General features: G+C 38.5%; 1 protein-coding gene across 2 annotated transcripts in view; it reads right to left on the reverse strand.

Moving 5' to 3' along the window:
* Positions 1–21745, reverse strand: part of PAFAH1B1 (platelet activating factor acetylhydrolase 1b regulatory subunit 1) — a 74397-nt gene that overhangs the window by 38390 nt on the left and 14262 nt on the right. Inside the window, exon 2 of one of the 2 annotated variants that reach the window (XM_047080606.1) lies at positions 458–541. The exons of the other annotated variant lie outside the window; for it this stretch is intronic. The gene's annotated coding sequence lies outside the window, so the exon portion shown is untranslated. The remainder of the gene's footprint in view (positions 1–457; positions 542–21745) is intronic. 2 annotated transcript variants of the gene reach the window in all.

Below are 21745 nucleotides of genomic sequence, written 5' to 3' on the forward strand. Positions count from 1 at the left end.
GGCTCTGAACTGTCAGCACAGAGCCCGACATGGGGCTCGAACTCAATGGACCGCAAGATCATGGCCTGAGCTGAAGTAGTCAAAGGCTTAACCAATTGAGTCACCCAGGCGCCCCACAATGGGGTACCTTTAGGTAAGTTTTTCATAAAAACTATTCTTGCTTATATAGTGAAGAATGGACCAAAAAGACAGGAAAGGAAGAGACCAGACAGGAGACTTACAGTAATGGAGGTGACAGATGATGGAGATTCACAGTAGCATAGCAGTAGTGAATGAAGAGAATTAGATGGATTTAAATCATTTACCAGGTCTTACAGGATTGGTGACTAGATGTGGGTAGCAAGAAGGTGAGAAAGGTCAGGCAAGGAGTCAAGGATAACTTCCAGAGATTTCTGGCTTAGAAGTAAGTTGAACAGGAAATTCCTGTGTGTGAGGGGATGAGGAAAGTAGGACTTACTCCATTTTCGGTATGTTGATTCCAAGGTGCCTGAGATTTTTAGTAGGGAGTAGTACAAACAAGTCTGCCCTGAAGAGAACTGACCTACAAAAAAAAAAAAAAAAAAAAAAGGTCTGGTACTTATCAGCTTAGGGATGGTATAACTGAAGCCCATGACAATGGAGGACCCACAGAGAACGCATAGAGCTAGATGAGCAGAGGGACTAGTAGAGCCAGGCGGAACAACACCAACACTTAAAAAAAAAAAAAAAAAAGTCTACAACTGAGGCTAAGAGAAGGAGTCAAAGAGGAAAAAATAAAAACAGGAGCGAGTATGTCACAGAAGCCAAGGGAGTATTTCATGAAGAAGAGGCAATCAACAGTATCCAAAAGTATCCAACTATTAAGCAAAATAAGGTCTGAAATGGGTCTGCTCCATTCAGACTAGAGCTCTGATAACCTTGATGAGAATGGTTTCAGTAAAATGATAAGGATATGGTTTAACATGCAGAAACCATGTTTAAATTAGCTGATGAGGGAGATGAAGTAAAGATAGTACTATAAATAAATATCTTAGAAATAGCTGGAAATGCTGAAAAGGAGTTTTTCTCAAGCAAATGAGATGCTTAAATGCTACTGGTGGAGGAAAAAAAGACACAGGAGAAATGAAGAAGGGAATGAAGAATTTTAATATCAATATTTTCACCCCCTAATCAACCAAAGGCAAACAGACAACCAGACACGATGTATCCCTTGACAAAATAACACTAAACCACCTATAAAATATTCTTGCTTCAAATCAAATCTGAATCTGTTTAAGTCTCTGCCTCCAACCATCTATTTGCAAGAAGTACAGAGGAAAGAGGAATATGTTAAAGACATCATGGGGATATAACCACCAATACCTGTGAAGCCTTATAAAATACTGTAAAAAGTCTTATAAAATAAATGACCCAGTTTTCTCAAATTCCAAGGAAAGGAAGAAAAAAAGTCAGAAAGGGAAACCTACAGATTAAAAGACACAAGTGACATATCAACCAAGTGCAATTTACAGACCTTATTTATATCTGGATTTAAAAAAAACTGAAGAGTAAGCAACTGCTGGGGTGCCTGGGTAGTGGAGTCGGTTAAGTATCCAACCCTTGATCTTGGGTCAGGTCATGATCTCACAGTTTGTGAGTTCGAGTCCTGCATTAGGTTCTGCGCTGATGGCGCAGAGCCTGCTTGGGATTCTGTCTCCCTCTCTCTCTGCCCTTTCCCCGCTTGTGCTCACTCGCTCTCTCAAATAAATGATAAACTTAAAAAAAACCTGCAAATCAATGAACAAAAATTGGGGGACAATGAACACTGGATGGATGTCTGATGATATTAAAGAATAATTATGAATTTTTCAAGAGTCAATGTGGTATTGTGCTTATTTTTAAAAATCTTTTAGAAATATACAACAAAAAATTTATCAATAAAATGTTATGTCTGGAATATGCATGAAAAAATGTGAGTGGTGGGGCACCTAGCTTGCTTATTAGTCAGTGGAGCATGTGGCTCTTAATCTCGAGGTTGTGAGTTTGAGCCCCACACTGGGTGTAGAGATTACTTAAAAATAAAATCTTAAAAAAAAAAAAAAACTGGGGTGGAAAGAGTGTGCATGGAAGATACAGGAAACACGACTGATCTTGGTTGGTAACTGTTGAGGCTGGGTAACGGTACAAAGAGGATTCATTACGGTATTCTCTAACTTTGTTTATGTACTGACATGTTCTATAATAAAGTCTGTTTTTAAAACCAGAAGATGGAAATACTTAATGAAACAAGGAAACAAGAGAAGAGGATGAGAAAGGAATGAGATCCCACAAGGAGAAGTCTTACACATACAGATAGGTCGCCTCTTCCACTGTGTTAGAAAGAAAGGAGCAGCACCTGGGTGGCTCAGTTGGTCAAGTGTTCGACTTCAGCTCAGGTCGCGATCTCACAGTTGGTGAGTTCAAGCCCCGCGTGAGGCTTTGTGCTGACAGTTCAGAGCCTGGAGCCTGCTTCGGATTCCATGTCTCCCTCTCTCTCTGCCCCTCCCCTGCTCACACTTTCTCTCAAAAATAGATGCAAATATGTTTTATTATATTTTGAGTAAACAGGAAGTAAGGTCATTTGCTGAGTAGGGGGAGTAAGAAAGAAAGCATTAAGTTTAGAGACTTGAAACAGCTGCTGTGAAGAATGAGGACAAAGAAATGGAATAGGAAGTACATTTTTTTAGATTGGAGACTGAATTTTTAGTGGTCCTCATCTACAAAGATATGTGATTCTTGTTTAGCAAATATATAAGCTCTGCCTGAAGACACAAAATCACACATTTTGTGATTGGGCTGAGGGTTGGGCTGAGGGTCTGCAAGGTTTGTGCGATGAATGGATGATGAGAGTCAAAATAATGGATCTAAGAGCTTAAACTGCATTGTACAGAAACTGAAAACAGGAAAGGCAAATTGAGAGTAGAGGGATCAAGAAAGCAGAGGTCTCTATATTCTGGGAGAACACCCGAAGGCTGTAATCAGAGAATACAAAATAGGATGATTAAATCTAAGACTTCCTAATTTGTTATTAGCTATTATTATCTTTATGTTATTATTAACTATATGTTAATAACGTTTTTATCACAAGGTAAGTATTGATGACAAATGGTAAAGAGAGACAATGAATATGATGAGCACTAGATGCATATTAAGAAGATGTGGGTTTAAGTCTGTCATCAACTCTATAACCCTGAGTAATTCATCTAACATTCCCAGAAAGTAGATAACATCTACTTATTTCATCCTCTATCAATTTCCTACATATATATGGCTATCAGAATCACAAGTATGTAATTGAGCTATTATACCTAAGAATATAATATAATGTAAAGTATCTCTGATTTACCTTCTGTTAACTTTTAGCATAATATTTTAATATATAATTGCAAAATACCACATGACAACACAAATAAATGGTTTTCAAATGGAGCAAAACAGATAGTTTAGAACATGTTGCAATGAACAATCCATACTTATAACCAACAGTACAAATAAACCAAGCAATATTTTCATACCACCTGGTAAAAGAATTCTTAATCTTTTTTTTTTTGGAGGGGAGGGAGTGTCAATAAAGTCAAGACCTCTTCCCTCAAAGAAGCACATATAAACTATTACTATGCATTTTAAGGCAGTTTACAAATCCTTCTAAAAGTCAACATAATGAATGAAAAGACTTAACATTTTGAAATGTATTTTGGCAGCACTTCAATAATCCCTTCTAAGCTACTTGTATATATTACAAACATATTTCAAAGAGGAGTCTCATTTATTCATTTCCATGTCAATATCCAGACGTTCTTAGAGATGGGATCTGTGTTGCCTAAGCACTAGAAACTGAAGCTTCAGTAGGTTTTTTGGAATGAAGAATTCTTAACCATTGTATATTCTAATGTTACACCTGCTTATCTACTACACAAATGCAACTCTCCTAGGCAAAAATGTTTACTGCCTGTGTTAAGTACCTCACCAAAGAAAGAGGAAAGGGGGAGGGGCACCTGGGTGGCTCAGTTGGTTAAGCTCTTGGTTTCAACTCAGGTCACGATCTCACGGTTCCTGGGTTCGAGCCCAGGCTTGCACTGTCAATGCAGTCTGTCACTCTCTCTGCCCCCTTCCCAGCTCGCTCTCTCTGCCTCTCTCTCAACATAACTTTCAAAATTTAAAAATAAACAAACATTAAAAAATACATTATTTTCTTTTTCAGTTTCCATGTGTTAACAACATAGGTTTCACACTTATCTAAACAAGCTTTATGACGTATTTCATTAAGAATTTATTTTGTACATTGTTACCTACCAACCCTGAGTTTATGAAATAGGAAAATACAGAAAATAAAGGATGTGTGTAAGGGAAAACATAAAAATAACAGTACACATTAACATAAAAAGTAGAAATCATCAGATTTATTTATTATTATATGTAGATCTAAGAGTTTAGGAGAGCCACCAAAAAGGGGCACCTGGGTGGCCCACTCGGTTAAGCATCCAATTCTTGATTTCAGCTCAGGTCATGATCTCACAGTTCTTGAGTTGAAGCCCTGCATCAGGCTTTGTGCTGGCAGTATGGAGCCTGCTTAGGATTCTCTCTCTGTCCCTCTCTCTACCCCTCCGCAGCTCTCTCTCTCAAAGTAAATAAACCTAAAAAAAAAAAAAAAAAAAAAAAAGGAGAGCCACCAAAGTCATATACTACAGTAACTGGAGTATGGCTCCAGCTGGCTCCAGTGGCTCCTGCTCTCATGAAATTGTCACTTGACAATGCTTTATTGAAAAAGGGTTAGCAGATTATCTACCTTGCTTGAATAGCACATATTAAATTATAACTCTTAATCCTAATCCAAACAATATTGTCCACATACAGCAATGAAGCAAGGCAGAAACTACTGTCAATCAAGATTTACTGAGTACCTTTGCACAACAGTTAATTTTCAGAAGTTCAATAAAATTTGTTGTTTCCCAATTAACTGCATGCTACATGGTACTCTACAAATCATTAGGTTTATAGCAAAGTAACAAAAAATAGAATTTTTCTCAAAGTCAATAATGGGACGTAAGATATTTTATTAAACTGCGTTACTATTTCATATTACAAATATGCCCGTCTTGATACTTACAACTATTTTTATCATTTTATCCTAATATCTTTACATAGATTTCATACACAACAATCCAATTAAGCAAATAAAGCTAACCTTTTTTTTTTACAAGGTGGTAAAAAAGGATGAAAAAATTATTGTCTATAATTTAATGAATTAAGATCTCAATTTGACTTAGAAAACTAAAAGCTACTTTCTTAGTTATGCTGGCCACACATTATGTTTCAAAAGAATCGGACCAAGGTTTTTTTAAAGAGCACAGATAACCAGCATCCAACAAAAAAGACATCAAGTCGTCTATTCATGTTGTATGTCATAATGTTCCTACTTAATAAACTGGTTTTTAAATTTTTTTTTAATTTTATTTTAGAGAGACAGAGCAGGGGAGAGGGACAGAGGGGGAGAGGAAGGGTGGGGGGAGAGAGAAGGGGGGAGGGAGGGGGAGAGAGAGAGAGAGAGAGAGAGAGAGAATGAATACCTTAAGCAGGCTCCATGCTCAGTGTGGAGCCCGACACAGGGCTAGATCCCACCAAGCTGGGACCATGACCTGAGCCAAAACCAGGAGTCAGACACCCAACCAACTGAGCCACCCAGGTGCCCCATGACACAAGCTTTCTTATCAAAGTTCTTGTTATTTAATTTTTGACAATTTTATATAGTATAATGAAGAATGTGTATGATCTGGTTAGTGCCACATGACTGATGTTCTATAAATTCTGAGAAATGAAAACTGAAACAATCCTCTCCCAAAACACACACGGTCTTGCCCTCTGGAAAAGAATTTTTTTTTCACTTGTGCCATGTTCTTTTCCCCTCGCTGTCTCTGAACTGTCTGCACCATCCAAATCATTCTGATCTATGCGTAACTAACCTATCAGAACATACATATGTGTTTTGATCTGCACAGTTCCCATGGTATGGGCTAAAAGAAGGAACATCTCTCACTTAAATAACTAGTGGTGGGTATTTTGAGTGTTCCTGAAAATTATCACTTTATCATGATGATGCTCCTTAACACGACATCAGACTTAATACCAGATTATATGTTTCTTTAAATTCTCAATATTTGAGTCTGAGTATTATTCTAGGTAAAAATACTTAAAATTGCATCATTAGTGCTATACAGCAATGCAAATAATGAAAAAAGAAATAAACTTATCTATGAAGTCAATGCACTGAATATGCTGAAAAATACCCCAGTATATAGTTTAAATCCATGAGATCACATATAAAAAGGACCTAAGAGGACCTTCATTTCCTTAAATTAATCTTTATAATTTCCTTACTTTCCCATCTACAGAGATAGGTTTCTAGAGTTCTGAAATCATTTTCTAATAAAAATGAAGGTGGTAAAATTAACCAAAATTTTAATTCCTTGCAGTATCTTGTGCTCTGTGTGAAAAATTAAGTATAAAGCTTCTCCCATGCCCACAATTTGAAAATATTAGATCACTGATTGTTTTTAATCAAACATCTGGGCTTTAATGTCTACTTGTTCTTACTCTGCTTCAGCCTGGAGGCCCATGATTCATTGGGACTTAGTGTTGGCAGGCAATAACAAAAACAAGACTAGGTTGATTCATCACTGAGGGACAGACTAAGCTCAGGCACACAGTTCACTGAAAAAGTAAAAGTCTTCAAACAGCTACACCACCTCCTCACTTCCTATCAGTTACAGCCAACAACTACATCTCAATTTGAAAGATTTAAATCACTCATCAGATAAGTATCTGGGTACATATAAAATATCTTGCATTTTTCAGTTAGCCTTTGGCCAATAATTAAGATACCACTTTTTCACTGAAAATTATTCCTACCAATCTCAACCCTAGTAACTCTAATATTAAAGGCAAGTGTTGGGGCGCCTGGGTGGCGCAGTCGGTTAAGCGTCCGACTTCAGCCAGGTCACGATCTCGCGGTCCGTGAGTTCGAGCCCCGCGTCGGGCTCTGGGCTGATGGCTCAGAGCCTGGAGCCTGTTTCCAATTCTGTGTCTCCCTCTCTCTCTGGCCCTCCCCCGTTCATGCTTTGTCTCTCTGTGTCCCAAAAATAAATAAAAATGTTGAAAAAAAAAATTAAAAAAAAAAAAAAAGGCAAGTGTTGCAAACAGATGCTCCATAGCTAGATTATGAATCTAAAGAAACAAAGCAGAAATAGTTTTTGAACTTTGAAATCCAACAGACTTAGATTTAAGTAACACAATATAAATCATATCTAGATGCCCATCTTAGGATCAATCTTTTTTGCCTTTGTTTTTTGCTTGTCACTACAAGACTGAAATCATGCTATGAGATGGTTTCTATTATACCTCCCATGATGGTTAATTTTAAATTTTTTTTTTTCAACGTTTTTTATTTATTTTTGGGACAGAGCGAGACAGAGCATGAACGGGGGAGGGGCAGAGAGAGAGGGAGACACAGAATCAGAAACAGGCTCCAGGCTCTGGGCCATCAGCCCAGAGCCCGATGCGGGGCTCGAACCCACGGACCGTGAGATCATGACCTGGCTGAAGTCGGACGCTTAACCAACTGCGCCACCCAGGCGCCCCTATGATGGTTAATTTTATGTGTCAACTTGGCCAGGCCACAGTACCCAGATATTTGGTCAAGCACTTGTTTAGATATTGCTATGAAGGCATTTTTTAGACGAGATTAACATTTAAATCAGCTGATTTTGAGTAAAGCAGATTACCCACTCCCCCCAACCTCATAATGTAGATGGGTTTCATCCAAGCAGTTGAACACCTGAGGAGAAAAGACCTACATTACCCCTGAGGAAGAGGGAATTTTGACAGCAGACTGTCTTTGGACTCTAGATGCAACTGAACTTTTCCCTGGATCTCCATCCAGGCAGCCTACCCTGTAAATTCTGGACTTGCCAACCTTCACAATCATGTAAGCCAATTCCTTAAAATCTAACCAACCCCCCCCCCCCAAGAGTCAGAGACAGAGAGACAGAGACACACAGAGAGAGATTGTTACTTCTTCCTTTTAAACATATATATAACGTTCTGTTGGTTCTCTTTCTCTGGAGTACCCTAATATATCCCCATATCCTCAGTTCTGTTGTAATATAGCAGCCTTTATTATTATAGACTTGGTCAATGAACTCTACTTGAATGAATACTCTTCACCCCTCACAGTGCTCAAACTCTACACCCTGGATACCCTCCAGGCAAATTAAAGCCTTCAAGGGTTACCAAAAGTAAAAAACTGCTTCCAACCTACAACAAACAAGAAAGATATCCAAATAAGGGCTACTGACATGCAAAATAGGTAACTGAGAACTCATCCTACCCCCTCTTTATTTTCATCATACTCTCCACGAAGTTTTTGATATTCACTACCATTAGAATTTATAAGCACCGGGGCGCCTGGGTGGCGCAGTCGGTTAAGCGTCCAACTTCAGCCAGGTCACGATCTCGCGGTCCGGGAGTTCGAGCCTTGCGTCGGGCTCTGGGCTGATGGCTCAGAGCCTGGAGCCTGTTTCCGATTCTGTGTCTCCCTCTCTCTCTGCCCCTCCCCCGTTCATGCTCTGTCTCTCTCTGTCCCAAAAATAAATAAACGTTGAAAAAAAATTAAAAAAAAAAAAAAAGAATTTATAAGCACCATCTCATTACTGCTGATGTTTCCTCTTTTTTTTCCTCCCGGTTTCTTCTTTCTTGGCCTGTCTCCCTCACCATTTCTTAGTTCTCTCCCTTTATGGACATTGATCAGGATGCATCTTCACATTCCCATGGCACACCCATCAAACATGCTAGATATAACCTTCATCAGAGCAGTATTTACTTGTTGATGAGTGTTCTAATACTGCTTCTTCACGGATTAAAAAAAAGTTTCCAGAGCACCTGGGTGGCTCAGTCGGTTATGTGTCCAACTTTGACTCAGGTCATGATCTCACGGTTCATGGGTTTGAGCCCCACATCGGGCTCTGTGCTGACAGCCCAGAGCCTGGAGCCTGTTTCAGATTCTGTGTCTTCCTCTCTCTCTGCCCCTCCCTGGCTTTGCTGGTACTCCCTCTCTCTCTCTCTAATAAATAAGCATTTAAATAAATAAACAAACAAAGGTTTCCTTCTCTTCTTTGACTTCAGGCATGTAGCCACTTTGAACAGCTGAAGGTTCCAAAGAAACAAATTCTGATTTACTTGGATTTTATTGTATATAGTTTCCAGTGCTTTTTATCGCAAACCAGCTGTTCTGTATGGTACAACTGTGCATGCCTATCAACAGTAAAAGGGAATGTGAAAAAAGACAAACATTTCTTGTTTTAATATGATTTTAGAGATTTGTGGGTCATTTTTTTTCTTGTAAATTTACTTAAATGAAAACAAAAACATCTATTTATATGGTTATTTTACAGACACACAGACTGATAAGAACACTGACAAAACAAAATGGTTCTCAAATATAAATAAATTATTCCTCCTAAAAATGTTTGTTTTACTTTATCAAATTCATTATTTCCAGATTCTCTGGGATTCCATGATGCCAAATAAATATCTTATAAAAATGAAGAATACTGGGGCGCCTGGGTGGCGCAGTCGGTTAAGCGTCCGACTTCAGCCAGGTCACGATCTCGCGGTCCGTGAGTTCGAGCCCCGCATCAGGCTCTGGGCTGACGGCTCGGAGCCTGGAGCCTGTTTCCGATTCTGTGTCTCCCTCTCTCTCTGCCCCTCCCCCGTTCATGCTCTGTCTCTCTCTGTCCCAAAAATAAATAAACGTTGAAAAAAAAAAATTTAAAAAAAAAAAAAAAAAAAAAAATGAAGAATACTGAATTATACTTCTTGCTCTCTAATATAAATATCTTTCAACTTGCATTCTATTACATGATTAAGTAACATCAAAAGAAAATGAATTCAACAAACGGATGCCACTGACCTCTCCGCAAGTTTGTATCAATTTAGACAATGATTCTTTAGATTGAAAAACATCTATGGGAAACAGAACAATAAATGTCACACACATATTTTTGTCAAATTGGACTTATTAAAATAGTTGAAGAAGGAAGTAACCAGGAGTGTACATTAGAACCACTTGAAGAATTTCCTAAAGATAATTATGGTAAAGGGCCTTATCCAGAGATTCTGAGGAGGCATCTAAAGTTTTTAAATGTCTCCAAGTGATTCTGATGCACATCCTCAGTAGAGAACCATACCCTCAACAGTATAAACCACAGCCAGTCCTAGAGGGTCAAAAGCAAAATTATGAATATTTCATCAAGAAATCATCAGTGTCAGAAAATGGCATCTGGGCTCTAAAGTCAAAAATCAAATTACAAGGTCTAGGTACTCAGATTTAATTGATAATTCCAACTGCCACTCAAATTCAAAAAAATATTTACAAGGGGCGCCTGGGTGGTTCAGTCTGTTAAGCATCTAACTCTTGATTTCGGCTCACGTCATGATCTCAGTCTTGAGATGGATTCCTGCATTGGGCTTCACCCTGGGCATGGAACCTGCTTAAGATTCTCTTTCTTCCTCTGCCCCTCCCCTCCACATGCACGCGAGCACACACACATGCACTTTCTTTCTCTCTCAAAAAAAAAAAACAAAAACAAACAACATAATATACATATTTACAAGACTCCTCAGATATACCTTGAAGAGATATTAACAGGAAAAAGACATCAGTCCAACATTTTGAAATAAGCAAGCATTTTTCATTACAGTTAAGCTTCTGTTGAAGATTTCTAAAAAATTTTTCAAGAAAATACAGCTGACTTATTCATTATATAACTAGTCTTCCTGGTATGTTCTAATAAAGACACATTCTTTTGCATCTATATTAATTTTATTACCTTTTATTTTTAAACAATTTGTTTTAAGTTTATTGATTTATTTTGAGAGAGACAGAGATGGTATGGGGCGGGAGGAGGCACAGAGAGTGGGAGAGAATCCCAAGCAGGCTCCCACACTGTCAGCGCAGAGCCAATGCAGTGCTCAAACTCAAGGACTGTGAGACAGATCATGACCTGAGCCAAAACCAGGAGTTGGACACTTAACCAAGTGAGCCACCCAGGCGCCCCACCTTTTATTTTAATCGTATCTTCTCCCCTATTTACCTAGACCAGGGTGTAAGCAAACTTTCTGTAATGAGCCAGAAAGTAAATATTTTAGGTTTTGCTAACCTTAGAGTTTCTGTAGCAAGAAAACAACAATAAACAATATGTAAAAGCCATTTGCAAGGACACAGATGAAGCTAGAGAGTATTATGCTAAGTGAAATAAGTCAAAGAAAGACAAATACTGTACAATTTCACTCATATGTGGAATTTAAGAAACAAATGAGCAAAGGGGGAAAAAGAGAGAGGCAAACCAAGAAACAGGTTTGTGGTTAAATAGGTGATGGAGATTAAGGAGTGTACTTGTGATAAGCACAGGGTATGTATTTAAGTGTTGAATCACTATACTGTACACCTGAAACTAGTATTACACTGTATGTTAACTGGAATTTTTAAATAAAAACTTAAAAAAAAAGATGATTAAAAAAACCCAATGTGAAAAGAGATAGGTTGTTTCTGTTCCTAAAACTTTACGGACATTGAATTTCATGCAATCTTTTAAAATAAAATTTTACAAAATATTCTTTTGCTTTTTCAACCATTAAAAATTGTAAAAACCATGCTCAGCTCAGCTCACAGGCTGTACAAAAATAAGTAGCAGAGGCAGGATTTGGTTTGCCAGCCATAGTTTGCAAACTCCCTTAGCCAAACAAATTAAGTTAACGGATACAGGCTACTTTTACTAATAGTATCTCTTTCACAGAACTGTCAGACAGATTAAAAGAGTTGATTACATGTAAAGTGCTTACAACACTGATTGGTATACAGTAAGTGTTATATGATTTTATGTATCTATACCTTAATTTCTTTCTATATCTCCCCCACTTTAATACTCCTTCAATGTATTTGTCTATCACACTGAAATGTTTTGTCTAAAATCTGATTGTTATAGGTACACCTGGATGGCTCAGTCGGTTGAACATCCAACTCTTGATTTTGGCTCAGTCAGAATCCCAGAGTTGATTGAGCCTCCTGTCGGGCTCTGCACTGAGCACGGAGCCTGCTTGGGATTCTCTCTCTCTCTCTCTCTCTCTCTCTCTCTCTCTCTCTCTCTATGCCTCCCCCCCCCAATACCATCTCTGTCTCTCTCAAAATAAATCTCTCTCTTTCTCTCTCTCCACTTCAACCCCCCACTCTCCCTGGCTTGTGCGTGCTCTCTCCAAAACCTAAAAATAAAAAAATAAACAAGATATAAATTAAAAACAAATAATAAAATTGGATTTATATAAAAAGAAAAATCCTTCATTGCTGAGGTAGAAAAAAGTATCCAATCATGATTCACTAAGAGCACCTGGGTGGCTCAGTCGATTAAGCTTCCAACTTCGGCTCAGTGAGTTCGAGCCCTGCATTGGGCTCTCTGCTCTCAGCACAGAGCCCACTTTGGATCCTCTGTCCGCCCCCCTGTCTCTCTGCCCCTTCCCTGCTCACATTCTCTCTCTCTCTCTCTGTCAAAAATAAATAACATAAAATAATAATAATAATAATAATAATGATTCAATAGTTTTTCCTAGAAACTAACATTCTAGCTCTCTTTCCAAAAAATCTAAAGCAAATATCTACCTGCAATTTATCCATAGCAGCAGTCCCATTAACTGCAATCTCAGGCAAAAAACAACCCTTACCTACATACTAAGACCTCAGAGGAGGACATAAAGATTCCTAATTCCCAACACACTAATGCAATTGCATTTAGGAAGGACTTGCCTATGGGGTGCCTGGGTGGCTCAGTCAGTTGAGCATCTGACTCAGTTTTGGCTTAAGTCACGCTCTCACGGTTTGTGAGTTCGAGCCCCATGTCTGGCTCTGTGCTGACAGCACAGAGACTGCTTGGGATTTCTCTCCCTCTCTCTCTCTGACCTTCCCCAGCTTGTTCTCTCTCTCTCTCAAAAAATGAATAAAAATTTTTTTAAAAAAGGACTTCCCTGTAAATGCACCATTACATTATAACCAAGGCATGGTTTACAAATTCAGGTTTAGGGTACTTTTTTTCCTTTAGTTAAGTAATCAGTTTAACTAGCTAGCTAAAGAAAGTTAGTGATTCTTACTCTGGCCTGGCCCGGCCCAGACTAATACTAAAATGTGAGTCAAAGAATGTAAGGAAATGCTACCTAGAGCACAGGTGAGATCATTATCTCCAAAAAGGTGTAATGAGGCAGATTCCACATGTCCAAGTCTTCATTATTAAAATGTTTTATTTGGGGTACACACCCTTTACCATGTTTTGCAATTTTCCTCCCCTTCAAGATTCAGCCTGAAAGCAGTATATCACTACCTCTGTGAGGCCCTCCCTGGCTAACCCACCCCCCTTGTCAGAAGTAGGTTTCTTCTTTTTTAAAGTCTCACCGTGCCATCTATGTTATAATCCTAATTACCATTTACTGACATGACATGCTACGCCTCTTTCCTAAAATGTTTAATTCCTACAATACCCAGCAAAAAAACTAATATCCTCGTTCAACAGATAAAGAAGTCATGCATCCAAAGTTAAACAGCTGGATAGTGGCAGGGCCAGGATTCAAGCCAGGTTTGCTTTGGACTCCCACAGCAATGGTTTCAAACAGCAGGAATGTGAACAGAGAGGAGGCCAGGTAGGCAAAATTTTCTTTTTATCTGCTTATATATTGAGTTTCTGCATAAGAGATTTTTGGGGGAAAGTTTCCACTGTTAAGATAAATTTGAGAAATCACTGATGCTACCTTGTGCTGCCTCTCTCACGTTCTTTTTAAGTAACTATATACATGCTGTCTCTAGTACCACACTGACCTCTTTAGGCAAACACTGAACTGATTTCTTTGCCTCTCTAGAACCAGGCATAGGGTCTTAGCACTCAACAAATGTTTGTAAGGAATCAAGCTTTGAAAGCAAAACTTTCCAAATTAATTAACTGTATTTCCACAGTCATAAGCAATTATAAAATAATTTATAATTGCATAGCAATTTATACTTAATGAAATTCTTTCATATATTTTCTTTTTTTTTAAAGTTTATTTTGAGAAACAGAGTACCTGAGCAGGGAAGGGGCTGAGAGAGAAGGTGGGGGAGAGAGAGAATCCCAAGCAAGCTCCATGTAGTGCACTGTCACAGCACAGAGCCCAATGTGGGGCTCAAACTCACGAAACATGAGATGCATGACCTGAGCCAAAGTCAACACTTAACTGACCGAGCCACACAGGCACCCCCATATATAATATAATATCTTCTTAAAAAGAGAAACCAAGCTGAAGTTTTTAAAATGTTTTCCAAAATGGCATTTATTCAATAGTCAAGGCTTTATTTTAACAGAATATCAATTATTCAACAACTATCAAACAGTATTGGCAAAAGCCATTAACCATGTTTTAACTGCCATACCAAAATACTATTAGGGTTAAACCATATTAAATCGCCAATAATGGCAATTACACAGGTTCAACCTAGTACTTATTAAGGGTATTTAAAGAGCATTAGCAGGGCGCCTGGGTGACTCAGTCGGTTAAGCATCCAACTTTTGATTTCGGCTCAGGTTGTGATCTCATGGTTCGTGGGCTTGAGCCCCAAGTCCGGGTCTGTGCTCACAGCACGGAGCCTGCTTGGGGTTCTTACTCTCCCTCTCTCTCTGCCCATCCCTTGCTCACGCTCTCTCTCTAAATAAACAAACAAACATTAAAAAAAAGAACATTAGCAAAGTTACAGTAGCTAGCATAAATAGCAGAACTTGAGGAATTTATTTACAGTTTTAACCAAAAACTTAAGCAGAGTAACTCCCTCTTCTGTGATTTCATAGTTATGCATACACATAGTTAACAATTCTCACACTACACTGTAATCATCTGCCTTGATGTTTCCTCAACAATACTCCTCCAAAGCTCCAACCTTGACATATTCCTCATTGTTATCTCTATCAAATATCATGGTAATTGACACACAATTGGTATCTAATAGATGTTTCTAAATGACTTCTACAGGTATCATAGTAAAACAGATTAAAATCTACTATGTTCAGGGAAGTAAAGGTGCACTGTATCACTTTACTCTCATCCTTTTTTTTTAAAATTCCAAACAATTTAAATTCTGACATATGGGCAAAAGTCAAAGTCCAGCTCCCTGGGGCTGGTTTCCATATAATTTTTTCCTTTTTAAATTTTTTTTTTTCAACGTTTATTTATTTTTTGGGACAGAGAGAGACAGAGCATGAACGGGGGAGGGGCAGAGAGAGAGGGAGACACAGAATCGGAAACAGGCTCCAGGCTCTGAGCCATCAGCCCAGAGCCTGACGCGGGGCTCGAACTCACAGACCGCGAGATCGTGACCTGGCTGAAGTCGGACGCTTAACCGACTGCACCACCCAGGCGCCCCAATTTTTTCCTTTTTAAAGGCTGAACACTGATTAATATTTATCAGATAAAGTACATCAATTTTAAAATCCTATAGAGGGGCGCCTGGGTGGCGCAGTCGGTTAAAGCGTCCGACTTCAGCCAGGTCACGATCTCGCGGTCCGTGAGTTCGAGCCCCGCGTCGGACTCTGGGCTGATGGCTCAGAGCCTGGAGCCTGTTTCCGTTTCTGTGTCTCCCTCTCTCTCTCTGCCCCTCCCCTCTTCATGCTCTGTCTCTCTCTGTCCCAAAAAAAAAAAAAAAAAAAAAAAAAAAAGTTGAAAAAAAAAAAATTTAAAATCCTATAGAAAATCAATTGGCTGTCTCAACTTTACACTAAAACTTTAAAAATTAAAGACCTTTTTACATTCTAACATGCATATTTTCTGGTTTCTGCTTACAAATGCTAATCAGGGAACAATTAAGCAAGCACAGCTACAACAGTTTTTAAGTTAAAACTAAGTCACACACACACAAAATCCATTGCTGTAACACAAGAAAACAGTTTTCTAATACTTCCAGTCATACAAATAATAGAAGACTACTGTGCTATGTGCCTTTTTTTTTTTTTTTAGCATAAGATCTGGTGAATCCTAATGCAGATAGCCCGAAGGAATTATGACAATGCAGAAAACACTGCAATTTTTCAAAAAATGTCTGTTTATTTTTGAGAGAGAGCACAAGCAGAGGAGGACAGAGAGAGAGGGAGACACAGAATCTGAAGCAGGCTCCAGGCTCTGAGCTGTCAGCACAGAGCCTGATGTGGGGCTCAAACCATGAACTGTGAGATCATGACCTGAGCCGAAGTCGAACACTTAATCAACTGAGCCACCTAGGTGCCCCGAAAACACTGCAATTCTTAAGCAAAGGAACAATGTTCTAAAATTGGTATTTCACGGTGATTGTTTTGGAGATAATACATAAGACATATTAAAGCAAGGAAAGCTGAAAGTAGAAGATGACAGAGGCCTGGACTGGGATGGAAGCAATGGGAATTTTTTTTTTTTAATGTTTGTTTATTTTGAAAGAGAGAGAGAGAGGCAGATAGAGAGGGACAGAGAGAGAATCCCGAGCAGGCTCTGTACTGTCAGCGAGGAGCCCAACTCAGGGCTAGATACCAGGAACCATGAAATCATGACCTAAACCTATCAAGAGTTGGACACTTAACCGACTGAGCCACCAATGGGAATTATTTTTTTTAAAAAAGAGCTTTATGGTCAAACTGCAATTAAGAAAAAGTGGAATTTTTTTTTTTTTGGACACGGTCCATTATTTGCTCTTGGTCTTGAAGAGGACCTTCTCTGGTCCTAAAAGCAGATCCCCTGTTTACATCCAAGGACAACTGCCCAGGTGTTATGACAACACACTGGAAAACCTGCAGTATCTCTCAACTGATTTCCAGTTTACTATTATCCACAGCAATGTTTATCTCTGCTGAAACGGATACATGAGAACTATATTCTTGGGTATCAATTATTCAATTTGTTTACCGAGGATCTACCAAGTACCCAGTATTCAAACCCAACAATACATATCTGTGTCCCATGTAGCTCACCACATAGGAGTTACATGTGACATAAAAGCAATGTTAAGAAATAGTTCCTGCCCATAAGAAACCTATATAAATGGAATATAATTAGAAGACGTGAGCTATACATATCCTTTAACCCATTCATTAACCATTATGTTAGGCTCAGTGCTATGAGGTTTTAAGATGACAGATGAAAGAAATGCAATCCATCCTTAAATGAATGTACAATCTATTAAAAATAAAGTGGGAAGGAGGGGACAGGAAAGAAGGTGATAAAGAGAATATAACATGAGCTAAAGACTAAGTTAGCTTTATAAACTGAAAGACTAAAAAAATGGAAGTGACTGGAAATTTTTTGAGGCAGGGTTTGGAAGAAGGAAAAATAATATTAAATAAAATAGGACAATAAAATATCCAAAGGCAAAATTATTTTAAGCAGTTGGAAAATACAGTATTGCTGAAAGCTGAGGCTAAAGATGGCAAACTGAGAAATACAAAGGGCACTCATCAGAAAATAGGTTTTGACCCTGAATTCAAAAGATTCAGTAGTGAAGGTAACAAGATACAGAACTGCAGTTCTACTACAGCTGAAGGAAAAAAATCTTTTTAAGGGGCAAAGCCATATAGTATATTTCTTGAGGGTAGAGACCATATCTATTACAAACATAAATAAAAATACCTCCTTACATTTAATCTATGCAAAAACTATCATGAGTCCTGATCCATTAGAATGGTCTTCTGCTGGGGCACTTGGGTGGCTCAGTTGGTTAAGCGTCTGACTTTGGCTCAGGTCATGATCTCGCACTTGGTGGTTCCCATGTTGGGCTCTGTGCCGACAGCTCCAAGCCTTGAGCCTACTTCAGATTCTGTGTCTCCCTCACTCTCTCCCCCTCCCCCAATCACACTCTGTTGTCTCTCTCTCAAAAAAATAAAATAGGGGCGCCTGGGTGGCTCAGTCGGTTGAGCATCCAACTTTGGCTCAGGTCATGATCTTGCCATTTGTGAGTTCGAGCCCCACGTCGGGTCTGTGCTGACAGCTCAGAGCCTGGAGCCTGCTTTGGATTCTGTGTCCCCCCCTCTCTGCCCCTCCCCGACTCACGCTCTGTCTCTCTCTCCTTCAAAAATAAAAAAACATTAAAAAAAATTAAAAAAAAATAAAAATAAAAATAAAAATAAAATAAAATAAAATAAAAGTAAAAAATGGTCTGCTGAGTCAATTTCCAGCAGCATAAAATAGGGTTGTGTGCTGTCCCCTTTTTTCTTTAAGTCTACTTCTTAATGATTTTACCATTTGGAGATACTCTGGAAGAATACTGCTTTGTGTACCTTCAAACAAGAGAGTTGTGTAGCAGATTTAAAATTTCTAAGAAAAACCTTAAGCTTCAAGCATTCACGCAAATTCTATCTGGGTAAAACTTAGTTTTCACAAAAACATTTAAATCCTACATATATAGGGGTGTCTGGATGGCTCAGTTGGTTAAGCATCCAACTCTTAGTTTCGGCTCAAGTCATGATCTCATGGTTCGTGGGATCCAGCCCTATGTCAGACTCCTCACTGACAGCATGCAGCCTGCTTGGTATTCTTTCTCCCTCTCTCTGTGCCCCTCCCCCACTCGTGCGTACACGCTCTCGCTCTCTCTCAAAATAAATAAACTTAAAAAAAGATAAAATAAATCTTACATTATAAATGGTCTGTATTTGGGGCGCCTGGGTGGTGCAGTCGGTTAAGCGTCCGACTTCAGCCAGGTCACGATCTCGCGGTCCGTGAGTTCGAACCCCGTGTCGGGCTCTGGGCTGATGGCTCGGAGCCTGGAGCCTGTTTCCGATTCTGTGTCTCCCTCTCTCTCTGCCCCTCCCCCGTTCATGCTCTGTCTCTCTCTGTCCCAAAAATAAATAAACGTTGAAAAAAAAAAATTAAAAAATAAAAAAAATAAAAAAAAATAAATGGTCTGTATTTGATGTATGCAACATCTGCACTTTAGGTACATGCCAAGGATTTACAATCTCAATATGTATCAAAACCTGGGTTAAGAGAAATTATATCCATTGGTCAGACACCAAAGGACAATCTACACACTTTTTCAGACTGACTCTCACATGATGGGGTTGGTCTTTCCATATTATTATTAAATACTAAACATCCATCTACCTTAGAGATGTTGATGAGGGTAATGAAAACAGTACATGATCCTCATTATGAAGACCCTTATGAGAAATTCTAATCTGATAGTGCCAAGTGGTTATCCTTTTGAATTAACTAGCTTACTTTTACTGTAAGAACATTGTGAAAATAACCTTAACAGGTTTTTTTTTCTCCTGCTAGCTCACAGAAAGCTAAGACTTAAATTTGTGCTCTGCCTGTAGCAAGAACATTGTAATATACCTTTTTGCCCTAGATTCTGATTACATTTTATCCTTACCCTTTATTTTTGTTTCTTCTTTCTCTTTACTTTTAATAATCTGTGGTATTTTGCAGTTTGTGCATCTTTATCAACTGCCTTAAAGGATTACAAATCAAATACAGAGACTAGGTAAAAGTGCAAATCAGCTAAAAATAAGACAACAGTGATAGAACTGGGTTTTTAATATAAGTTTAATTAAAAATAAAATGACTGAGGGGCACCTGGGTGGCTCACTTGGTTGTACATCCGACTCTTGATTTTAGCTCAGGTCATGATTCCAGGGTTGTGGGAACAAGCCCTGCATTGGGCTTTGCACTGAGCATGGTGCCTACTTGGGATTCTCTCTGTCCCACTCTGCTACTCCCCCATGCTCACACTCTCTAAAAAAGAAATAATAATAATTTTAAAAAATAATAGAAGACTGAGCAGACAAAACATGTTTGTGATCCAAACCCTGGATCTAGGGTGCCTGGCTGGCTTGGTTGGTGGAGCTTGTGACTCAATCTTAGGGTTTTGAGTTCAAGCCCTGTGTTGGGTGTAGAGATTACTTAAAAAAAAAAAAAAAAAAAAAATCCTAAAAAAAGAAAACTCTGGACCATCCACTTGTAGCCTCTGGATAAGGTACTTAATAAATATACTTGGTAAAACGTAGGATCGTTGAGGACATTAAACCAGTTTTCAACCCCTCTGTTTAAAACCTTTCTAGAACAAGGGTATATATAACACAGGTTAAAAAAACAAACAAAACAGGTATATATCTTGCATTTATTTGCACAGAACTTCATGATTTATAAACTGTCTTCATATCTTTTTGATCTTCACCTGCACCGTGCAGCAGTTCTCACAGCTACTTACACAAAAATGCAGAGATCACAAGCACATGTCTACAGAGAACAATGCAGGTGATATAAATGATAGCAAGATTATAATCTTTTCCATACAAGACTCATTTTGTTTGCATATAAATCATATTACAATATATTCACTTTCCAGAGATATATGCTCTATTCTACTTTTCTTGACTATTGCAGTCGTCCCACTATACTTTTTTCCATTTTTAAAAATATTTATTTTGTAAGCACACACGTGCAGGGAACGTGCAGAGAGACAGAGAGAGAGAATCCCAAGAAGGGATTCAACACAGGGCTCAATCTCACAAACCATGAGATCATGACCTGAGCCAAAATCAAGAGTTGATCACTTAACTGACTGAGCCATTCAGGTGCCCCATTTTTTCCCATGTTTTATAGAAACACCAACAGAGAAGTATTTCTTCACCATAAAAAACAGTGCAAGGGCAATAATAAACAGTAGTAAGTGGTGGGAACTTGTTTCACTGGCGAGCTTATGCCCGCCCATCTAAAGGAGGGCAGTTTGATGCAGCTTAGGCCAAATGTTGTCACGGGAAAATGTGGGCCTCACAGTTGCAAGAGCTTTTAATTTTTCAGGATAATCCAAAAATAGAGACTTTATGCAAAATAGCTAATTTTTATTTATTTATTTATTTTTGGGACAGAGAGAGACAGAGCATGAACGGGGGAGAGGCAGAGAGAGAGGGAGACACAGAATCGGAAACAGGCTCCAGGCTCTGCGCTGTCAGCCCAGAGCCCGACGCGGGGCTCGAACTCACGGGCCGCGAGATCGTGACCTGGCTGAAGTCGGACGCTTAACCGACTGCGCCACCCAGGCGCCCCAAAATAGCTAATTTTTAAATGTTAACTTAAAATAATTTTTTTAACAATGCAAGGCAAAGAGAAATGCATTTACAGATTTCATTCTGCCTAAAGGCAGCCAACCAATGTGCAAATCCCCAGCTCAGTACTGATTTGATATGGTTTTTGAACAGTTGAAGAGACTGAAGAAAGTAGAACATGATTTAGGAATTTATGCTTAAAAAAAAAAAAACAATGCCAACAATACAATCTGTTCTATTTATTCAATTAAAAGCATAAAAATTATGGAACAACAAATATTTATTTAACCTTAGGATAAATTCTGTAACGCAAAACCAAATAAAAAGCTATTTTATCATGTTATCCACAGACACTTTCATGTTTACTGAAGCACTATCTGTAATAGCAAAAATTTAGAAACAACCTAAATGCCTATTTCTGTAGTATAAAGAAACTACAGTATAAGCGTATATAATAAATTATACAACAAAATAAGTTAGATCTACATATACTAATAACACATCTAGAAAACATTTTGTTAGGTTAAAAACATCGAGTTGTACAATAATATTTACATTTACGTATAACATTCATGTAAATTTTAAGCATCGTTATATATAGTTTATGGATACATATATGTGTAGTA

Source organism: Lynx rufus, unplaced genomic scaffold, assembly GCF_022079265.1.
Source record: "Lynx rufus isolate CCGP_SWC_20201006 ecotype Redwood Valley unplaced genomic scaffold, mLynRuf1.p SCAF_18, whole genome shotgun sequence".
Classification (NCBI taxonomy): domain Eukaryota; kingdom Metazoa; phylum Chordata; class Mammalia; order Carnivora; family Felidae; genus Lynx; species Lynx rufus.